Source organism: Prionailurus bengalensis, chromosome B2, assembly GCF_016509475.1.
Source record: "Prionailurus bengalensis isolate Pbe53 chromosome B2, Fcat_Pben_1.1_paternal_pri, whole genome shotgun sequence".
Lineage (NCBI taxonomy): Eukaryota > Metazoa > Chordata > Mammalia > Carnivora > Felidae > Prionailurus > Prionailurus bengalensis.
Genome location: NC_057349.1, coordinates 9,502,377 through 9,508,536, shown reverse-complemented (window position 1 = coordinate 9,508,536; position 6,160 = coordinate 9,502,377). Strand labels below are relative to the sequence as shown.

The 6,160-nt window shown below is 34.1% G+C and overlaps 1 non-coding gene and 1 pseudogene across 1 annotated transcript; one reads left to right on the top strand and one right to left on the bottom strand.

Annotated features, from left to right (window-relative positions):
• Positions 1-573: 573 nt before the first annotated feature.
• On the top strand, positions 574-1,243 carry LOC122490261 (annotated as a pseudogene).
• Positions 1,244-1,699: 456 nt separating this feature from the next.
• LOC122490660 lies at positions 1,700-1,803 on the bottom strand. Its single transcript, XR_006299204.1, has one exon. It is a non-coding gene; the product is annotated as a U6 spliceosomal RNA (small nuclear RNA).
• Between the last annotated feature and the right edge of the window lie 4,357 nt (positions 1,804-6,160).

Here is a 6,160-nt window from a genome sequence, read left to right as displayed (position 1 = left end):
AACCTGGTTTTTAAGTGTTGATTTTATATCCTGCAACTTTACTAATCTGTTTGATAAGTTCCAATACTTTTTGGGTGAGTCTTTAGGATTTTTCATATGTAAGATCATATCAGTTGCAAATGACAATTTTACTTTTTCCTTTCCAATATAGATTGCTTTCATTTCTTTGTCTGGTGCCTAATTTCTCTATAGCTAGGACTTCTAGCACTATGTTGCCTAAGAGTGATGATAGTAGGCAACTGTGTCTCATTCTGATCTTACAGGAAAACCTTTGAATTATTCATTGTTGCACATGTTAAGGTGTGAGATTATTATAAGTGGTTTCAAATATGTTGAGATATCCTTTTATTTCCAAATGTTTGTAGATGTTTACCATGAAAAAATATCATATTCTGTCAAATGCTGTGCATCTATTGAGATTTGACTGTATGATTTTTATCTTTCATTCTGTTAATGGTATTTATTGATTTACATATTTAAACTGCTTCTACTTTATGCAATTTAGTGGTATATGATCATAATCTCTAAGGACCCGATGTATTTCTGTAGTGTAAGTTGTAATGTCTGGTTTTTCATTTCTGATTTTACTTTTATTGAGTGTTCGCTCTTTCTTGAGTTAGTGTAGCTAAAAGTTCATCAACTTTGTTTATTTTAAAAAAACACTTATGGTTATCTCTGTGGCTACCAAGTACCCCAGAAGCTGCCCCATCTCAGAGTCATGATGGGCACCAAGATGGCATCTGCCAGCAAGGTCATTCAGGTAGTCAAGCCACATATTCCATTAAGGTTCCCTGACAGAAGACACCAGTCTTTTCAAATATTTACTTTGAGAGAGAAAACATGTTCAAGAGAGAGAAGAAGAGAGAATCCTAAGCAGGCTTAACACACAGCACAGACCCTGACACCGGGCTCAATCCCACACGAGATCACTACCTGAGCCAATATCAAGAGTCTGATGCTCAACCGACTGAGCCACCCAGGAGCCCCCAGAAGAGACAATTCTAAAGTCAGTGTATCAGAAGCTTTGTGATCAGTAGGACAACCATCTCAGTCTTCTTCAATTTCTAAGGGAGGCAAATCACCAGACTTGCTGATGCATCTGGATCCACCAGATACTGCACAAATAATAAAAGCGTTACCTCAGAAATACAGAAAGAAACTTGTGTCTCAAGAAGAAATTGAATGTATCCAATGTGGAGGTCCAAAAAAAATCACTGACCATGTGGCTGCTGTTTGTCATTAAACAAAAGAATAGTCCTTACGATAAAGGACTTCCAATATGGCACATGAGAAATTATACTTTAATCAACTTCAATAAATATTCCGTAAAAAAAAAAAAAAACATAGAAAATTTAGATGAACACTTGCGTCCCCTAATAGATGCATCTTGGTCAGTTTCTCCAAAAGAGTACCTATTTGTTTACATGCTTACTAAAGTATACGTTTTTTAAAAAGTTACCAATTGATTTCTATCTACTAGTCTCTCATTTCCACTCTGATCTCTGTTGTCCTTTCTTTTGCTAACTGTGGACTTTGTTCTCCCTTTTCTAATTCTTGAAGTGTAAAGTTAGGATACATCTTTGAGATGTTTTACTTTCTTTTTTTTAATTTTTTTAAGTTTATTTATTTTGAGAGGGGGGAGGGATGGAGGGAGAGAGAGAAACATCCTGCACTGTCAGAGCAGAGCCCCACACGGTGCAAAAATACAGAACGCTTCGCAAATTTGCTTGTCATCCTTGCACAGAGGCCATGCTAAACTCTGTATCGTTCTGGTTTTAGCATATGTGCTGTCAAAGCAAGCACAAGATGTTTTACCTTTCTTAAAATATGAATTTATGCTATTAATTTCCCTCTCACAACTGCTTTTACAACATCTCATAGGTTTTATTATGTTGTGTTTCCATTTTCCTTTGTTTCTATAATTTCTTATTTTTTATGGAAGTACAATTAGCATTAATTTCAGGTGTACAATATGATTCAACAATTCTATACATTATTCATGTTCATCACAATAGGTGTACTTGTAATCTCCTTGGTCTTTTTCACTCCTCTCAGTATCCTCCATCCCTCTGGCAACCATGAGCTTGTTCTGTGTATTTAAGTCTGTTTTTGTGTATTTCCTTTTCCTTTGTCCTTTTTTTTCTTAAATTCTGCATATAAGTGAAATATAGTATTTGCCTTGTCTGACTTACTTTGCTTAGCATTATACCTTTTGGTCCATCCATGTTGTTCCAAATGTCAAGATCTTTTTTTTTAATGACTGAACAAAATTCCATTGTAAAATATACCACATCTTCTATATCCATATTTATGGATGGACACTTGGGTTGCTTCCATATCTTGCATATTGTAAATAATGCTGCAATAATTATAGTGGTGCATCTATCTTTCCAAATTAGTGTTTTCACTTTTTTGGATAGATACCAAGTAGCAAAATTATTGGGTAATTCTACTTTTAGCTTTTTAAGGAAACTCTGATTGTTTTCCATAATGGCTGCACCAGTTTGCATTCTTAGACATGTCTCCTCAAGCAAAGGACACAAAAGCAAAATAAAACTGTTGGGAATACTCCAAAATAAAAACTTTTGCACAGTGAAGCAAGCCATCAACGAGGCAGGCTACTGAATGGGAGATGATATTTGTAAATGACATATCTGATAATGGGTTAGTAGCCAAAATATATAAAGATCTGGTACAACTTAAAAGAAAATAATCCAATTAAAATGGGCAGGACCTGAATAAACATTTTTCCAAAGAAGGCTACAAGTAGCCAACAGACACATGAAAGATGTTTAACATCATAATCATCAAGGAAATGCAAATCAAAATCTCAATGATCACCTTATTCCTGTCAGAATGGCTAGAATCAAAAGGAAGAAATAAGTGTTAAGGAGGATGTGGAGAAAAGGGAACCATCATGCACTCTTGGTGCTTCTATATGTGTTTTCTATTTCCTTTCAATTTTTTGACCCATTGGTTGTTCAGGAGTGTGTTGCTTAATTTCCACATATTTGTAGTTTTCCAAATTTTTTTTATGTTGTTTATTTCTAGTTGTTGACTCCATTATGGGTTGGAAAGGGTATTTGATATGATTTCACTCTCCTTAAATTTTTAAAGACTAGTGTGTGTCTTATATGATCAATTATTGAGAATGTTCTGGGGGTATTTGAGAAAAACATGCAATCTGCTTTTGAATAGAATGTCTGTTAGGTCCGTTTGTTCTATTTGTTTCACAGTGGTTCAGGTCCAAAGTTTATTGATTGACCTACCATTGCTGACATTGAGGTTCAGAATCCCCCATTGTTGCATTTTTATCTATTTCTCTCTTCATATTTGCTAGTACTTGCTTAATATATTAGGTATCTGATGTTGGGTGTATGTATATTTACAATGGTTATATATCCTTGTTCAATTGATCCCTATAACATTATATAATGACCTTACATTTCTCTTGTTACTATTTGGCTTAAAATCTCTTTTGTTTGATATAAGTATAGCTATTCCTGCTTTATTATGGTTTTCATTTGCATGGAATACCTTTTTCAATCCCTTCACTTTGAGTCTATGTGTATCATTAAAGCTGTAGACTTTCGTGGGCAACATATAGTTGAGTCTTCTCTTTTTTTTTTTTTTTTAATTTTTTTTTTCAACGTTTATTTATTTTTGGGACAGAGAGAGACAGGGCATGAACGGGGGAGGGGCAGAGAGAGAGGGAGACACAGAATCGGAAACAGGCTCCAGGCTCCGAGCCATCAGCCCAGAGCCCGACGCGGGGCTCGAACTCACGGACCGCGAGATCGTGACCTGGCTGAAGTCGGACGCTTAACCGACTGCGCCACCCAGGTGCCCCAAATCTTTGACACATTTCAACTTAATTTTGTGAGTAGTGTAAGATAAGGTTCTTGTTTCATTCTTTCACATGTGAATATCTACTTTTTTCAACACCATTTATTGAAGACTATCCTTTTCCCATTGTGTGTTTTTGTCACCCTTGTCACAAATTAGTTGACTTAATATGGGATTTTATGTCTGGGTTTCCTATTCTGTTCCTTTCATCTGTATGCCTGCTTTTTAAATGCCGGTACCATAGTGTTTGGGTTACTATAGCTTCCTAATATAGGTTGAAATTAGGTATTGTGATTCTTCTCTTTTCTAATATTGCTTCCACTATTTGCAGTTTTTTGTGGTTCCATAAAAATTTTAGAATTGTTTCTTCTATTTTGATGAAAAATGCCACTGGAATAACTTTGATGGGGATTGTATTGAATCTATACATCACTTTGGGTAGTATGAACATTTCCACAATATTATTTTTCCAGTCCAAGAACATGGGGTATCTTTCCATTTCTTTTTCTTCAGTTTCGTTTATCAATGTCTTAAAGTTTTCAGTACACAGGTCTTACATTTCTTTCATTAAATTTATTTCTAAGTATTTTAGTGTTTTTTATACTATTGTAAATAATATGGCTTTCTTAATTTCTTTTTTAGGGAGTTTATTGTTAGTATGTAGAAATGCAACTGATTTCTGTATGTTCATTTTGTTATCTGCAAATTAACTAAATTAATTTATTCTACAAGTTTGAGTGGAGTCTTGGGTTTTCTGTGTATAGATCTGCAGAAGTAATTTTACTTCTCTTTTGATGTGGATTATTTTTATTCTTCTTGCCTAATTGGTCTGACTAAGATTTCCAGTACTCTGTTGAATAGAAATGGTGACATTGGGTAATTTTGTTGCTCTTGATCTTAAAGATAAGGATTTTAACTTTTCATCACTACGTATGAGGTTAGCTATGGGTTTATCATACATGGGCTTTATTGTGCTAAGAAATATTCCTTCTATAACCAATTCATTGATCATTCTTATGAAAGAATGTATTTTGTCAAATATTTTTTCTGCATCTATTGAGATAACCATATGAATTTTATCTTTCATTAATGTGGTATATATCATTTTTGGATTTGCGAATGTTAAATAATCCTCTTACCACAGTTAGAAATCCTACTTGGTCATGCAGTATGATCCCTTTAATGTGCTATTAAATTATGCTTGCTAATATTGTATTGAGAATGTTTGAATCTATATTCATCAGGAATATTGGCCTGTAATTTTCTACTCCTGTGGAGTCCTTGCCCTATTTTGGTATCCAGGTAATTCTGACATTGTCAAATGAGTTTGGAGGTAATATCCCTTTTATTATTTTGAAATAGTTTGAGAAGAATTGGTATTAATTTTTCTAAACGTTTGGTAGAATTCACCAGGGAAACCATATGGTACTGGGGTTTTCTGTGTCGAGAGGGTTGTTTTTTTGTTTATTTGTTTGTTTTTTTGTGTTTTTCTTTTTTTTAACTAGTGATTCAATCATATTCATTATTTGTCTCTTTAGATATTTTCTTTCTTCCTGAGTTAGGGTTTGTAAGTCAAATGTGTCTAAGAATTTACCCATTTCTTCTAGATTATCCCATTTGTTGGCATATAATCATTCAGAGTAGCCTCATAATCCTCTCTATATCCTTTCTAGAATGTCTCCTCTTTCATGTCTGATTGAATCTTCTCTCTTCTTAGTTAATCTTGCTAAAGGTTTGTCAGTTTTGTTTATCTTTCCAAAGAACTAGCTCTTAGTTCTGTGGATCTTTTTTATTGTTTTTCTGGAGTCCATTTCATTTATTTCTCCTCTGATCCTTGTTATTTTCCCTTTTATGATAAATTTAAGCTTAGTTTGTTCTTCCAGTTTTTAAGGTGTAAAGTGAGACTGTTTGAGATCTTTCCTGTGTCTTAATGAAGGTATTTGTGACTATAACTTTCCCTCTTAGAGCTGCATTCGCAACATCCCATAGGTTTTGATATATTGTGTTTCCATCTTCATTTTTTTCAAGATATTTCTTGATTTCCCTTTTGATTTCTTCTTTGACCCATTGGTTGTACAGAAGCATGTATTTTAATGTCCAACTTTTTGTGATGTTTCCAGCTTTCCTACTGCTAGTGATTTCTAGTTTCGTTGCATTGTAGTTTGAAAAGATACTTGGTGTAATATCAATCTTACATTTGCTAAGATATGTTTTGTGACCTATTATGTAAACTCTCCTGGAGTGTCCCTGTGTGCTTGGAAGGAATGTGTACTGCTACTGTTGGATGGAAATTTCTGTATATATCTGTTAGGTC